This window comes from Helianthus annuus, chromosome 11, assembly GCF_002127325.2.
Source record: "Helianthus annuus cultivar XRQ/B chromosome 11, HanXRQr2.0-SUNRISE, whole genome shotgun sequence".
Lineage (NCBI taxonomy): Eukaryota > Viridiplantae > Streptophyta > Magnoliopsida > Asterales > Asteraceae > Helianthus > Helianthus annuus.
Window position 1 is genome coordinate 141,202,259 of NC_035443.2, and position 17,547 is coordinate 141,219,805.

General features: G+C 35.1%; 1 long non-coding RNA gene and 1 pseudogene across 10 annotated transcripts; both read right to left on the reverse strand.

Annotated features, from left to right (window-relative positions):
• Nucleotides 1-390: 390 nt before the first annotated feature.
• On the reverse strand, nucleotides 391-2,906 carry LOC110888506 (annotated as a pseudogene).
• Nucleotides 2,907-3,295: 389 nt separating this feature from the next.
• Nucleotides 3,296-9,161, reverse strand: LOC110890635. 10 transcript variants are annotated; one of them, XR_004871007.1, is made up of 11 exons: nucleotides 8,913-9,155; nucleotides 8,660-8,842; nucleotides 8,518-8,591; nucleotides 7,345-7,572; nucleotides 6,031-6,432; nucleotides 4,997-5,657; nucleotides 4,794-4,900; nucleotides 4,271-4,309; nucleotides 4,089-4,150; nucleotides 3,480-3,711; nucleotides 3,296-3,369 (listed from the first exon to the last, which is right to left on the reverse strand). It is a non-coding gene; the product is annotated as an uncharacterized LOC110890635 (long non-coding RNA). The 10 variants fall into 10 exon arrangements; XR_004871010.1 differs by having other exon boundaries at nucleotides 8,660-8,726; nucleotides 8,913-9,154; XR_004871008.1 differs by having other exon boundaries at nucleotides 8,781-8,842; nucleotides 8,913-9,154.
• Nucleotides 9,162-17,547: the final 8,386 nt, after the last annotated feature.

Genomic DNA, 17,547 nt, shown 5'->3' on the forward strand with positions numbered 1-17,547 from the left:
TAAATGCCGGTGCCGAACATCCGGTTTGGTAAATATGTTACCGGTACCGACACCCGATACCATTTACTCATCCCTTTTTTTTATAAACATAGTTGTTGGCCAACGGCTAACCCAAACGGCTAGAAATCTTGGCCAATGCGATCCCGCCATGTCATGCTCGTAGCCCCGCCCAAGAGGCCACGCCGAAACCTAAGCTCACTCGAGATGGTGACTTGGGTATCTGTACCCAACCCACGCCCCAACCCTTACCCCATACCCCATAGTGTTAATATACTTATTATACTATTATTATTACTGTTCAAATGCTTAAGTTTTTAATTTTAACTAGATATTACCCCGCGTGCGCGTTGCGCCGCGCTTCATGATATGATTACTAACACGATTTACCAAGAGTAGCTAAATAGAGCTATTTGCCAAAAACATGATTACCGATATTATTCATTAGCTGCAGTTAAGTAGACTAATTTGCATACCAATTGCCAACATGACAAATCAACTAAAATAAACATGTGTACTATCATGACTTTTTGAGCAAAAAGAGCTAAAGTTGACCTATAAACTTAGCTATAGTGATTAGTGGTGTGATGAATTATGTGGTACTGGCCATAACTTCCCATGAATACAGTCGTGAATGTTTACTGTCCACATAGCTTCCATCAATAATAAGGCAATGTGCCGTCTATAGGGTGGAATGCCATTCCTGATAAAAAAGTATAACCATGATTAAATATCTATATCTTGAAGCTTTCTTGTTTACAAATAAAGAAAGAAAGAAAGGGAAAGGTATTTCGATTATTGTAGATATGATGAGTGGCATGGAGCCACTTGAATAGAGGTTTGAGATCATGTGACTCTATGTGCATCCAGTAGATGCCCAACTCAACAAAAACTAAATAAAGACCCAAGTACCAAACTTATGAAGTCCATCCAACATAGCCTGTGGTTGCAAAACATCTGGTACATCCATTTTCTACGATATATATCTGCAAGTACATTGCTTTTCTAGTAGGGATGGCATCTGCAAGAGTGCAATGCAAGCCCATAAAGATTCGAGTCAGACACTACATAAAACATATATTATTTTTACGTTTTTGTTATTTTGTGTAAGAAAAAGTTATAATTACATATGAGTGGTGTGTTCAACGAAAGAGCTAAGTTAAACCAAATCTAACATGGGCTCGAGGTTGAAACTATGTTTTCTTACTCAACTTATGTACAACTCGAGTTATCTCGTTTTTCTTTAATTAATTAATTAAATACTATCACAAAAGGAAAAACATATTCATTTAGTTGACAATCTGAAACATATAAAGGACCCAACGAAATGTTTGCTTCGTGACATATGATATAACTAATAAAAAAAGCCAGCATGCATAATGTATGTGTTATAAAGAGCCTACAAGATATATAAGTTACCTTATAGTCGATGTTAACCTTTCCATTCGACATGTGTGGCTCACTTGTTAGCTGAGCAGGAAAAAAAGAAAAAAAATCTTATAAATATTAAATTTATTCAGCCAAAACAATGTTAGATAACAAAGCAATTATGTAACTACTTGTAACCAATCAACCTGAGCATCGGCATTCATGCTAAGATTATCCGATAAGTCACATTTGACTCAAGAGTTGACCCGCCCATCGGTCAAAACCCTTCCAAAAAGCATCAACTACTGCCCATCAAGCAACGTTATCAGAGTCAGATCATTAGATCGACAATTAAGATTGAGATCGATAAGACGGGATTGTAAAATGTAAATAGCTCGCCTTTGGATGCATAAAGTTAGCACTAAAAGCATAGTGTGCAGTCGGAATTTTATTATTTCAGCATATTGAGAAGGAATCTCCGTCGGTCCCATGAGGGTGCTGTAACATTAAAATTGGCTTGTCGAATTAAAGAGTTGTGAGATGGGGTTGGGGGCGGGGGGGTTGTTTCAGTCAGGTTGACCCACAAACACTATTTACTGCATTATTAACTAATGCGTTATTAACCAAAATCTTAAATAAACAATTCAAATATAAGAAGGTTGTATGTATTTTTCAACCCGTTTGACATGTTATAATTATATGACCCGTTTGAAATTGAACACAACACAAACCGACCCATATTTAAGTAAATGGGTCAAAATGTAGTTTTGCGCCAATTTAATGAACAAATGTTAATGTGAAATTAGTACCTGTGAGTTAGTGAGAACCTCTGATTGAGAAAGTTGGTAAAATCGACACGCATCCCCTCAAAATGTTACGCATTTAAGGACCCTAAAGAAAAAGAAATTGCATTCAGTCTAAGATTCTGTTAACATATAATCACAGCTAGGGGTGTCAAACGGGTCGTGTTCGCGGATTAGCGGGTTCAACCCGACCTGAACCCGAAAATTTTACACGACCCGAACCCGAAAATCATATCATACATATTAACCCGAACACGACCCGAAGCTTCGTGCGTTGACCCGAACACGACCCGTTTAACCCGAGTTTTTTTATTTTTTTTTTGAAATTAATATATTAAAATTAATATATTAAAATTAATATTTACTTAAAAACACAACTCCTGAACTCGACCCGTTAACCTAAACGGGTTCGCGGGTTCAACCGGAAACTGACCCGAACCCGCTTAGACTAAACCTCAACCGGCGAATTTCGTGTTAGATTCGTGTCGGGTTTTCGGGTGGTGTCAGAAATTCACACCCCTAATCATAGCTTTATATATGTTTCTAATTTGCAAATAATTGAATGTTAAAGTTTGCTAGAATTTATAAATCATCATGCATTCTTGCTAGAAACTGAAATGAATTTTTCATGTGTCCTTGTTTATGAAGTTTAATAAGTGCAATGTTCATAGACAAGGGTGTCAATTATGTCAGGTTGATGGGTTTCGGGTTGAGTTCTTCTACTCTAACCCGACCCATATATGTATTCGTGTCGTGTCGAACCCATTTAAAATCATGTCGTGTTTCGGGTCGACCGTTTAAATAAATTAAACAATCAATTACTCTACTCAAATGAATTTTTTTGTGATTCTATTTAAACAATCAATTACTCTACTCAAATTTCACAGGGTTTATATATTTAACTTAACTACAATCTGATGCACATATTAGATCAAAGTGTATAAATAAATCTGTGAATCAACGAATATGATCCAACAATTGCAGAAAAATCACACACTGTGATAATTAAAATGAGTCTTGTTCCGAACGGAACAATTCTACACCTGAATCCTTCTAGATTTAACAATTCGGATTGTAACAACACATATAACAAAGTAAAGAAAAAAACAGAATGACCATAGGGTAACACTTGCCATAGTTGGAGCACCACACGAACTTCACATGGCCGTGACTATTCTTGTCTCTACATTCGTTCCATCACCTAAAAATGTAAACAAAACGATCCAGTTTTCAACAAAATTGGGTCATAGAAAAGCGTAAAAACATAACAGATTTGATGATCATGAAACAAAATTGAGTGATGCAACTAACCATGTAGCGAAGAACTTTTGGGGGTTTCTCCAGTCGATAAGGGTTCCATCGGTTCCGATTGTCTGAAATTGGCGCTGGTGGTGCCAATCATGTTGAACCACCGTCAGGTCCATCCACACCTGCAGGGCCAGCCGCTGCTAAGTCGTCGGCGTTGTTCACTAATACCTCCGCGGTTGTCGTCGCTGTTCACCACTACCGCCGCCGCCGCCGTATCCCCATGTAGAACGGAACCCTAAAAAACATTCAGGATAAAGAGCGGTGGAGATATCAGCTATATGAAGCGGTGGAGGTTTTGAGAGCAAGAACTATTGAGGTTCCAAAAATACCCCTAGTTACTGTTCAATTACTGTTCAAAACAGGCAATTATTAATATAAACTAGGGGTTTCCTCCCGCGCTTCGCGGCGGGGACAAATCAATTTTTAAACTGAAAGCACAAATTCATATATTAAAGTCGTGATATTCGAAAAAGGATATCAACAATTAATCTAGAATCATACAAACATATTAAATTGAAACGTATTATGGTAAGAATATTGTTAATAGTGGAAATTGTTTGGGTGGTTGTGATCGAAACTCAATAACAAAATGTTTAACCACAAAAGAAGTACCGAAAGTACGGAATAAGAACCATAACGGAGTAAGCAGCAAGCATAGAAATATAGCTCCAGATCTGACATGGCATAAACAAAATACTACAACTGTCCATATCACTTTTCAAAATATTGAGTCCACATTTTAATACATAATCTGCAAACTGAAAGAAAATGGAAAAGTTGTTTTTTTTGCTTACCTGCCATTGTTTTAAGGTTAGTGCCTGATACTAACAAATCTGCAAACCAAAAAGAGGCAGAATATTCAACAAACTTAAAACATGTAATTTGTCATTTAGGGCTCAAGCATACGAAAACCTCAATAAGCAAGTATCAAAACTTCAATCCGTATAATATACATAAACCTACCGCTGAATCGACAACCCATCATTCAATCTTTAACATTTATTTTGACACTCAACTTAAACACATTTTCCTTCTATTTAATATTAATATAGTTTCTAATCAATATATATTTAACCTTTTCAATGCCACCTACAACTGAAACCAGCCCTTCATAAATTTCTTCTTCTGTAAACCAGAACTGAATTGATATATTCTACAACTATTATTTTCAAACTTGAAACTGAACATGTTATATAACAAATAGGAAGAAAAAACCATAACATAAAGAATTGAACAGATTCATGATCCCATTTTAATTGAAAGTGATCTCATAAACTTAACTTTTAAGGTAATCAAAGAAGAAGAGATAGATATAACCTTCTTTATAGCCAGGTTATCAAAGAAGAAAGATAGATTGAACCTTCTTTATAGCCAATGGCGGCAACAAACGTATTTCTTCCGTTAACACAGCCACCACTGAAACCCTAACATAAAGAATTGAGCAACATCAGATACGAAATCAATTTGGGAAGTAATAGAATCAGCTAACAATAAACCCTTTTGAGATAAAGTGAGAGTACCTGGATACAGTCACGTCAAGCGGAATGACAACTGGTGGTTAAGATTAGTTGGATTTACGGAACCATAACCCCTTGTTTCTACGACCTTCCCACCACCGGAGTGAAAAACAACTCCGTCGTCACCGTCGGCGTGAAAAACAACGTAGTTGTCACCATGGCATCTGGCACCTGCCTCGCCTCTGGAGGCGGCCGTTACCACTATTAACCACCATCGTCTTGCTACAGACCACGTTTAAAGCCATCACCTTTAACTGGACGTGGGTCATTGCCTTGCAATGTTTTTTCTCAGCAGTGTCCACCATACGCTCGAGGAAGTTCCTGCACCACTTTGGGTCATGCATCACCCCACTCTGACTCGACTGTAAATCACTTGACTTTGAGGCCTTGGAGTCTGAAAGCCAAGGGTAGCGATTTTTCTCATGACTGGTAATGGGCTTTGTGGCAGGCTCCTCGCCTTAGAATCTGGAAGTTGATATGGGGCAACTTTTCTTTTTAGATGATCAGTTTTTGGAGGTCCGACATTAGACGAAGCGGCTGCAGTTCTTTCTTTGGTCTTAAAACCAAAAGATGCTCGAGGAGCCACAAACAACATCAGCTAAATGGGTGGTAAAATTCACATCTGACCAGTTAGGTGTCTGAATAAACTGAAGAAGACCCTTTTCTGCGAACAAATTACAAACATAAGTTAAAGAAGGACCGAAATCAAACATACCACAACAGTTCTCATTAAGATGGGCCCATTCGAACCAATAGAATAATTATTTTGGATTAAGCATTGCAGCATGACCTTTAATTAACCCAACTAATATTTTTCTTTAAATAAATATGCAATAAAACACACAATCAGAAGTATAGTTAATAATATATTTGTGTGCTGTTAGCGCAATCAAGGTGACAATAATCATACGATACAGAATAATAATTCTCAACTCAGTTTCCCCAAATCCACCCTTTGATAAGAGCTTTACCGGAATCACTTACATGCCTGATAGCATCATCATCGGTCATTGAACTTTCAAGAAAACCAAACTTACAGTGTAAAAAGGCGCCCCGTAATCTTGCTGGAACCCTAGTTGAGTCACGGAGTTCGTTTCTAAAGTCACCGACATGCCTATAACCAGAACCTCCATCATTGCCTTCTTAATCGTCATTACCTTCAATTGAACGGCGGCCGGAACCCTGGAACTTAGCCCACCCGATAGCGATTCTGATAAAGAGAACAATGGCGATACCATGTTTCATGGCGGAACCCTAACCGCCGCCGCCGCTAACGACTGAACCTTTTCGCAGCCATCTCCGTCATCATCGCCGCTTTGTAACCAAAATCGCTATCATCGTCGTCTTCCTTATCTCACTTCTTTCTCCTTCTGTCTCTGTGCAATTAGAAGTGAGGATGATGCGTGTTGTTGGTGAAACACCAAAAGTACCCTTTTTTACTGTTCAAAACGTTGTTTTATTAATATATAGGAGAATAAATAAATAAATAAGGATAATTTAATTAATATATATATAGAAGAATGTGTATAAGAGGAGGCCAAGATTTCACATCTCACGTTGTCTTTAAAATATAAGGCTTTTCAATCTATTGATTTTTTTTTTGTTTAGGAAATGTTTTCGAATTAATAATAATAGCAATTCACTTTTTTTTGGAAACCCTTTATTCATTGTGATCACCACGAGTCTATGACGTGATACTCAATACAACCCCTTTCTCGAAAGTCGTAGTGTAATTTGCACTCATTGAATAGTGAATCGTCGGTGATATTCATGCACCACTGACACACCATACATACACCATCCCTTATACTGGCCATATAACAAGGCGGTATCGGACATAAGGGACATATGAGAGGGCTAAGATGGCTATACGACTCGTATGTGAGGGTGTTCATCCAAATCATACGACACACTTTTGTTGGTTTGTAATTCGTTGGATGATTCATATTTACTAATTACATCCTATGAATTTGTTCCACTGTTTTGTCATATTTCATTACATTCTTAAATTAACATGCATATTCCCATTTCAAACTATTCAATTAGTTAGAATTTTTTTTAGAACATTAGAATAATGTGAATCTGCAATCTTTTGTTGAGTGATTGATTGTTTAAAACTCACTTACCATAATGTTTTATAGTGATTAAAGAGAATGAAAGCTAAATACATCAATACATAAGACTTACTGCATACACTGTAACCCAAAAAATAAAATCATGTTTATATAGATCAAAAATCATTAGAAAATCATTTTTGGTTGTTTTCACATTGGTTCTCGTGGTTCTCGCAATAAAGGGTGGTTCCTAACGGATCTTTATCCTATATATATATACTAGAATTTTGACCCTACCGCGCGTTGCGGCGGTAACATCACGTTTGTGCCTTAATCGCAAATTGTTCTTTCAATCTACAAAATCAGATCTGTAGATTATAAATAAGGATTCTGAGTAAGCCAAGGGCACCAGCAAGATTACAATCACTCCATTAAACAAAAAAGAGAAAGAAGTGAGCACATGGGTTGTGTGATAACCTCATCCGAAGGCAACCACCATCATATTCTCTTGGATAATCTGATGCCCTGTAATCATCCAATTCAAAAACCACTTCAACAGCAAATAATATTATAAACCAAACCATTAGAAATTGACACTATAATCCGCGACAATCCTTTTGGAAAACCGCTTTCAATCTCAAGAATTAAATCATGTAAGAGCTCAAAAATTCAATTTTGTTTCAAACACCATAACATTCAATTACATAATCAATTGAAAGAAGTTAGAGAGAGAGATATAGATACAGAGTATTGAGTATTGGCATGTTGAATATCAGCTTCAAGGGATTTAAAAGTGAATCTTTGAAAGACTCTCATGACCCCCCTTTCCTTCCCCTGTTAAAACCAATTCCCATCAACCAAACCAAATCTTCTTCAGCTTTTGCACCACCACTTTCACCCCCTAAAATCAAATCTTTTTCAATTCTACAAACCAAATTCACCGCTTTCAACCCTCAAAATGAATCAAAATCCAATCTTTTTCAACTTTTCCACACCAAATTCACACTTTCACCCCTCAAATGCAATCAAAATCAATTTTCTTTTTAACTTTTTCAGCACCCAATTCACCACTTTCACCCCTCAAACTAAACCCATATCAAATCTTCTTGATTTTTAATCTTTAATCAACAATAACCAAACCCCACAAAAATCTTGATTCCTGCTATGTATAAATTATTTATAATTCGTATGCGTACCAGTCCAATACTACCTTTGCCTTTTGTGTCATTGAGTATACAAATTCAGCTTTACACTTATATGATCATGCCAATTTATACAAATCAGCTAGTCCAAGTTTTATTACAAACTTATATAAAAAACATTCTTCTGATTAGATTTCAAGTTAAGATTTTGTATGAGTTTCAGCTTTTGACATAACATCTCAAAATGAGATATATAAAGAAACAATATATTGGAATCACTAAAAATAGTAACCAACAAAATAGATAACACAATGAAGGGGCTTCTTACCAGCTTCCTTGATGTAGAGGATCTACAAACAGTTGATCTCGGAGTTGATCAGGCCTCTTTAAGTTTCCAATAACCTACAAATTATAAGAGCAATTATAAAGGTAAAAATAGACAACTCATTCAACCCACTTTTTCTACTCACCCTATTCTTTCTTCCTCCTTGGCCCTTGCTAAATCGATCTTAGTCAATTACAACAGATAAGAAATTCCTATCACACAAATCAAAATCCTTTGAATAATAGTGAAAACCCAAATACACATACTTGGGAGCTAAAGTCAAAAGGCTGGTGATTCAGGAATTGCAGCGGCAAGAGAATGCGAAACACTGATTTAGGGTTTAGGGTTAGTTCATGTAGAAGAAAATAAATACAAAAGAACCATCGAAAATGGAATACCTTCGCTGGGTAGTACTCATGTCTGAAGATCTCACAAAACCGTTGATCTTCAACTGGTCCGGCATGAGATCTCGGTCTCTGTTGCTTCTTCCGATCTATCTCTCATTTATGAAAACTCGCAAAGAAGAGACCATCTTGAAGAAACTCATTATTTTGAAACTTGGTGAAACCTTAAACTCATAATCTACAGATCCATGGCGTGCAAAGGTGAGGAAACAAAGAAGAAACTCTCATGTGTTTGGATATTTGTGAAAGACACATGTCTGGCAAAAAGAGAAGAAGCGTAATCCGAGTAGATAAAGGTAAATAAGAAGACAAATGAGTTGTTGGTTGGTGGCACTGTTGTCACCGACCTTTCTCTTTAATGTTATATAAATATATATATATATATATATATATATATATATATATATATATATATGAGAAGTTGCATGCTGTAAGCCTGAGCCCAACAACCCGTTAATAGTTATCAGCCCAGCAACAGCTTCAAAGCCCAGAACCTTATCAGCCCACTAACCAAGTAAGCTTAAGTATACACAAACATTTAGTTAAGACCACCACGATATCCAAACAATTTATTTTTGTATTCTATTCTAACACAATTAAAAATGCAAGATGCTTGTGCAGAAATTTAGAAGCTCTTGCTCTCAAGTAAATACAACTAACCTAATCTAAATAGTTTGATGGCACGAAAATCATCCACAGGTTACTCGTTCGATTTGTGTTCCAAATTTTCCAAATTTTTCCAACATCCTTTGTGGTAATTTCTTATAATGCTTGATGTGTTTGGACTGTTATAGTCAATGCATCATGATGATAACATTTAATTTATAGATTAGATTAATTTGAGTCACTAAGTGAACCTGCAAATTTAAGGTGTAGAAGATGGTGGAGGACTATGTTTTTGTTTCGTTTTCAATGTTTTTAAACCCCAATTGTTTCATGGTTTTACTTGAAGGGGTTTAGCACTCAACAACGGAATAGAACCGGTCACAAGCACAGGAATTATGAACATCTCAATTGAAGAAAATCGCAACTTTTTAGATGGTGCAGGGTAAGCTCTTACTCTATTTATAACGTTGTCCAATTGTTATTGCATCTATAAGTAAACCTTTTATGATGTAACATTATAACTAGTTTTTTAATATATATAGTGAACACTAATGTATTTGCGAACTGAGTGAACAAATCCTAGCCATTAATCTATACAAGTGTATGGCTAGGATCTCATCATCAAATCGTAAAATACACTAGTGTATTTCAACATCAAATCCTGGTCATTGATCTACACACATATATGGCCAGGATTAGTTCACTCAGTTCGCATGCTACATTAGTGTTCACTCTTGAACCTAATCCTATATATATATATAGGGAGGGGCTCATGCGAGAACTCCATTTATTGTGAGAACCGCGAGAACCAACGTGAACACAACCTAAAATAGCTAATCCCCCCCCCCAAGCTAAATGCTAAAAACTAAAACCCCCAAAAAACCTAAAAAAACCTAACCCCACCCCCCCCCCCCAAAAAAAAAAAAAAAAAAAAAACCTAAACCCCCCTCCCCCACCCCCCAAAAACCTACCCCCCCCCCAAGCTAAAATGCTAAAAACTAAACCCCAAAAAACCTAAAAAAAATCTAACAAAATAAAAAAAAATCTAAATTTTTTTTTTAATATTTTTTATGCTCAAATCGCTACTTTTAGCGGCAAAAAAAATTTTTTTTTTTTTAAATTTTTTTTTATTTTTTATTTTTGGCTTCGAAAAGTAGCGATTTTTATATAAAAAAATACTAATTTTTTTTTTTTTGTGATTTTTAGCTATTTTTAGGCATTTTTGTTTGTGTTCACATTGGTTCTCGCGGTTCTCGCAATAAGAGGTGGTTCTCGCATGATCTTCTCCCTATATATATATATATATATATATATATATATATATGGGGAGGTTCATTTGAGAAGAATTTTCTTAAAAGAAGAAAAAATGAATTAATCTAAATCCTATATTTTTTTGATCAATGGTTGTGAATTAAGATATCATTTTTGTCAACTTTTAGTTAATGTTTTAATTACTAAGGGTAGTATAGACATTTTGATGTAGAATACTAATAAATATTTTAAAGAGTTACTCAAGTCTTATTAATGCAACCATAAATTACTCCTTCACCATCATTAATGTATTGGCTCCTGCACAAATTTTATTAGAAATGACAAAATTATTTAAAAAGTTTGTGTCCTACACATATTTTATTATGAGTCGTAAAATTATATAAAAGTGTTTGAGTCCTACACATTCTGTATGCTACACCAAATATTGTTTTAACGGTGTAGGAAAAAATGTAAGATCATGTGCAAGATTGTTTTTATTGTGTAAGGTGCATAACAATTTTATAAGATAGGTTCATTAAATGATTAGAGTTCATTAATTTGAATAATAAAAATAAATAATAGACTCATTAAATGATTTGTTCAAATTACCTTTGTATCCTTTATTCTTTTTGTTCTTAATTTTTAATTCTTCTCATTTGAACTCTCCACTATATATATATATATAGGCCGGTTATCATACAATATGCCTAATCGTACATTATGTACGCTATAACCCCAACCGTCAGATCTTCTCAATTAAACCCCGTGCTTAACTATTAAATTAATCAAATTAAAATATATATATATATGAAACCACCAAGGTTAAAATCATCCATTATGAAATCAAAAACCCCCGATAATCAGCAAACAAAAACTCACAATCATGCCGTAAGATTCTTATTCAAAATCGTATTCGAAAATCCAACAAGTAATAAAAAATCGATCAATTCTTGTTCACCAACTCCTTCTGCGATTTCAATTTCTGCTGAATTTGGAACTTCAGAACTGAAACAAATCGATAGACCGTCTATCGAAGAAGATGATGCAGGATGAAAATCAAATAAAATATGCGAAATACATATCAAACGTGCGAAAAAACATTGCAGACAAAAAGAAAGGTTGTGTTTTTTGTAAAGTTTGCGAAATCATATAATATAACATGCGAATTAAAAAAAAGGTAATAATATTTAAGATGTCTTATGATGTGCGAATTCATGATTTAGACACATGCGATTTCAAAAAAAGTTAATAATCTTTGAAATTTCTTATAGTTTGCGAATTCATGATTTTACACATGCGATTTCAAAAAAAGTTAATCATCTTTGAGATTTCTTATAGTTTGCGAATTCGTTTTCGAATCGTGTGCGATTTTGAATAAAATGCTGCTAATATTTTCATGTAACTTTGTCCTAAAAAACGCAAAAAAAAATTACGAATTAATAACGAAAATAAATAAAAATTAACTATTTTATATAAAAAAATAAATTTATTACCGATGTGACTGTAATTTGACATGTAATGATCAATTTTACCATAAATACTACTGAACTTACCACCCTACCTACATAATAAATTTACTATTTTAATATAAAATACCCAAGTATAACTACCTTCCATATTAAGACATAGAACACAAAAACACACACAACACACCCACAAAAAATGGCATCTGAAGATTCAGAAAAAATAAAAAACATTGCAATAAAGAAACTATTGTCAACTCGCACGTTGTCAGAAATAAGCACCGATGTCACCTCTTCTCATTTGATTCTTGATGTGCAGGGGAAAATTCTTGAAGAACTCAAGAAAAATCAAGAGATGTGGGAGAGACTCCTTGAAGAACCACCATCAAGCTTCAGAGACGCAGCTTTGAATCACATAAAGGAACAGTCTAGAGCTGATGACTTAGCCTTCTCTTTCCTGAAAGATGCTCTAAACACAGTGAAGGAGAAGATGGAGTTCAGCTCGGCTGAATGTGACAAAATCTTTGCTTCAAGTAACTAAATTTCTGTTTAATCGTTTTATGGTTTTAGCTGTGATAGACAATAACAACTACTTTATATTTATGTTTTGGGTATATGTTTTGAATACATCTTAGGCTTCATTATAATATAAATCGCATGAATGATTTAGACATCTTTGTCACAAAAAAAACAAGATAACTCAAAATCGCATGTACTAAATTGGAAACAAAATGAAAATCGCATGTAACCTACGTATATGATTTTGCATATGAAATCGCATTTTTACAAACTAAATCGCATAGTTGTATGAACTAAACTCATATGTATGAAATCGCATGTTTGCCTGTAAAATCGCATGTACATTAAAAAAATTAATCTTTCTCATCTGAAACCTCCTCCCACTGATCTTCTTCTTCAGAGCCATCATCACTACTTCCGCTGTAATCTTCAAACTCATCTTCCTCTTCATCGTCTTCGACCTCGTTGTCTTTGTCTCTGGGATCTTTTTCAATCTGGACTCCCTTCATCTTCTTTTGTTGTTTGCCTTGTTGTTTGCCTTTCAGTATCTCGCAAGTCCGAATATCATGACCTTTTTCATTGCATACACTACATGTCCTTGACCTTTTTCCTTGGCGGCTGATCATTTGTTCCTTCTTGGATTTAATCCTTTTATGCGAGCCACGACCTTTGTTTCTTATACCAGCCGACACACGGACAGTAGGAGGTGCATTAGTTACTGGTTGTTGGTAACCAATCAACTTTGAAAATTGGTCAAACTTTGGTTCAAGCTGCTTGGTTATACGACTCTGATCAACTCTCTCTTTAAGCTGCCTCATTTGATCCCTCACTAAAACAAGTTGATCAAGGTCGGAAATCAAATTGCTAACCAAATACTCCCCTGTGTGGATGATTTCATGAGCAATCTGTTTAGCCTTGTGTTGCACATCCTTGTCACCCACCTTTATATCGAACTTCACGTTTAATTCATTCGGCACCACATCCTTTGTCCATCTCTTCATAACATATTTGTTTGGTATTTCTTTAACACCAAACATCTTGAAAAGAAAATAGATGTGTTTACATAGCAGCCCATACTGCTCAAAACGCAAACAGCTACACTGTGCACTTACATCATTTTCAAGATTCTTGAACCACACCTAAGAAAACCAAAAAATATATATATTATAAATTAAAATCGCATGTGTAAATTAACAATTTCGCATGTCTAAAAATCATTTAATTGTATTAATTTAAAATTGCATGCGTACATCAAAATCGCATATTGCAAAATCATGTTCTGAAATGAAATTCGCATGTAGGTTTTCAAAATCGCATGTTTTAAATATATATGCTATAATACCTCTAATAAACCATCTGTATGAGCTTTAAAGTCTTTCAATGATATCCTGATCTGTGGACCCTCGATTTTGGTGTCCATCGGCAGACATTCGGTAATAGTTCCATATATCTCTATTTGCTAATTAAAGAATACAGACCTGGTGTATATCTTAGCAGCATCTTTTTCCAAAGTAGTTTGGCTCCAATCATTAGGCTCAGTATATCTCGAAATATGATCATTCTTTCTGTGATTGAACCTTTGGACATCCATTGCACCGTCAAAATGATTCATAAACTCTACAAGAGTGAGTTGTGAATTTGCCACCTGGCAAAAAAAACGATTCTCGCTCTCTGATCTCGAAGTTGTTCGCATGAGTCCAGACATGGGCTCATGCCGGTAAAAAGCCGGAATCCACATGTATCTCATCTAAAACATATCATCAATCCATTTGTTTTCAGTGAGACCGTAGTCAATCATCACCAACTTCCATTGTCTCTCGAATTCTTCTGGCTCAATGGAATCAGTCCATACAATGTCGCACATCCTCCTTTTAAATGCTAATGGAATCAATCCATTTGTTCAAGAGTGAACACCCCCCTCAGTTGTGAACTGTGTGAACTCATCTTGGCCCTTGATTTCTATGATCTTGAGATTTAGATGAGTGGCATGATGGTAATTATGTGGTTAATTTTTTCCATTTAATTAAATACAAAAAGGGTATATGTGTAATTTTCATCTTAAATTGATTGCATAAATCATGTTCTCTCTCATAAATTAAATAGGAAAGTAATTTTATAAAAAAAAAATAGATTTAAATCATTATCTTAATAATTGAAATCAGTTACATATTTCCCATTTTAATTCCTTATCCATAATATCTTTCCTATTTAATTCATTATCCTAGCTCTGTTTAAAGGCGATGTACACATGTGTATTTTGATTTTGCCCTGTTTTTAATGCGATGTACACATGTGTATATCGTCTGTTTTTGTGATATCTCAGAATTTTTTTTTTGTATTGAATGTTTGATGTACACTTGTGAATTACTGTACACATATGTATGATGCTGAGTACACATACGTACTGTTCTATTTATATCCAAGTACACATGTGTATACCGTTGAAATATGAAGGTTTCGTGGATCTTAAAAATTAAAATTTGAATTCTGGTGATGAAATCTGAAAAATAAAATTGAAATAAAAGATATTGCGGATAATGAATTTAAAATTGGAAAGATACTATGGATAAGGAATTAAAATAGGAAATATGTAACTAATTTCAATTATTAAGATAATGTTTAAATCTAATTTTTTTTATAAAATTACAATCCTACCCTTAACAACTAAAAAGGAAATCAAGGGTCCAGATGAGTTCACACATTTCACTCTTGGGAGGTTGTTCACTCTAGAACCCCACCCTATATATATATATATATATATATATATATATATATATATATAGGGCAATGCTCTATAAGAAACCCATAATTTTTAGAAAACTTTGCAAACTTAACATGTGGCCTACATTTATCCACGTCATCCAAGTCAACTCATTATGCTTATTGCCTCTAAGGGTATATTAGTAATTATATATCTACCCACCCAACCCAAGAACTCTTCCCCATTTGATTTGATAGTAGCATTAATGCCCATCACCTCACAAATCACCATACCCCCCATTTATAGATTATTTCATTTTTTAAAAGCCAAAATTTCTAGATCTCGTCCCTCATATCTCCTTTAACATCTTCACCTGCATACCACCGCACCACCACCATCATCACCACCGCACCACCATCAGTATTGTACCTCCGGCACCACCGTAAACACCTCCAACCCTGTTGCACAACCCCCACCACCGTTGCACCTTTACCACTATCGGCCGACCCCCGCTGCACAACCCCCACCACTACCCCTCCACCACTGCCATCCCCCAACCCTAACCCATATATTCAGATGTGGAACTGAATATATTTAACCCAAATGGCTATTCTTTATTCCTTGAAGAACCATGTGGGTCCGTAGCATCCTTAAAATGACACCAGATCTGAATGTTGCCATCATCAACTACTGCTTAAAGGTCACCGATGTTGACGAGCTCTTGAGATCGTATCAATCTGAACCCGAATGTTCTCCATCCAAAGATTATATTTGGGGGAATGATCTTTTTGTTATTAGGATGGTGATGGATACAAGGGAAACAAGATCCAATTCTCGGGACCGTTGGTTTCGTCAAACGTGTTTCAGATGCTTAAGGATCATGACCATGTTTATGTTACAGCACAACACAACTAACACGTGTTATAGTTTGAGCTTCAGGACATGCATGTGTTACATGTGACGTGAAACCCATGTACAACGTAACACGTGTTAGTGCTATGTATTTTTGTTTACTAGTAATATGTAATGTGAGACTCTTGTTGTTTTCTCTAGTACACGATGTTAAAACGGTCTAGACTTAACACATTTTCTGTTGGAGGCGCCCGTATTTGTACCTCTACTGTTACAGTTACTATTGAAGTTTATGCATCCATTCTGGAAGTCCTAACACATGTTATAATAGATGCTTAACACACGTTATATCAGGTTTACTCTATTGTTATTAAGTTACTATTGGAGTTTATTCATCCATTATGGAAGTCTTTACACACGTTATAATAGATGCTTAACACACGTTATACATTTCAGTCGCTTAACACATGTTACAGTATGTATATACACATCATGGTGTTTTGGAAACCAATAGCTTATACATGACACCATGTTAGGTTAAACCAAGATTATAACAAAGGGTTAACACATTTTATCCCAGGTATACAGTGTTACGATATTAACTTGTATGTTCCATATTAACTTGTTCACGTGTTACGATCAGTATATGCACATCATAGTGTTTTGCAAACCACTTTCATATACATGAATACAACTCGGGTTACAACAACATTATAATGGATGCTTAACACATGTTATCATATGTATACAAGTGGGGTTACAACATTACGATATTAACTAAACTCACCATTAAACCCATCACCTCCGTCAACTGTGTTCAACCTTATCACATGTTAAGCAACTACATGTAATTTGAGACTCTTATTGTTTTGTCTAGTAGATGATGTTAAAACGGTATGGACTTAACACATTCTGGAAGTCTTAACACACGTTATAATAGACGCCTAAGACACGTTATATCAGGTATACTATGTTGTTATAATATATACAAATCATGGTGTTTTGGAAACCACTAGCTTATACATGACACCATGTTGGGTTAAACCAAGATTATAACAGAGGATTAACACATGTTATCCCAGGTATACGGTGTTACAATATTAACTTGTATGTTCCATATTAACTTGTACACGTGTTACGATCAGTAGATGCACATCATGGTGTTTTGCAAACCACTTTTGATATACATGAATACAAGTCGGGTTATAATGGATGCTTACATGTTATCATATGTATA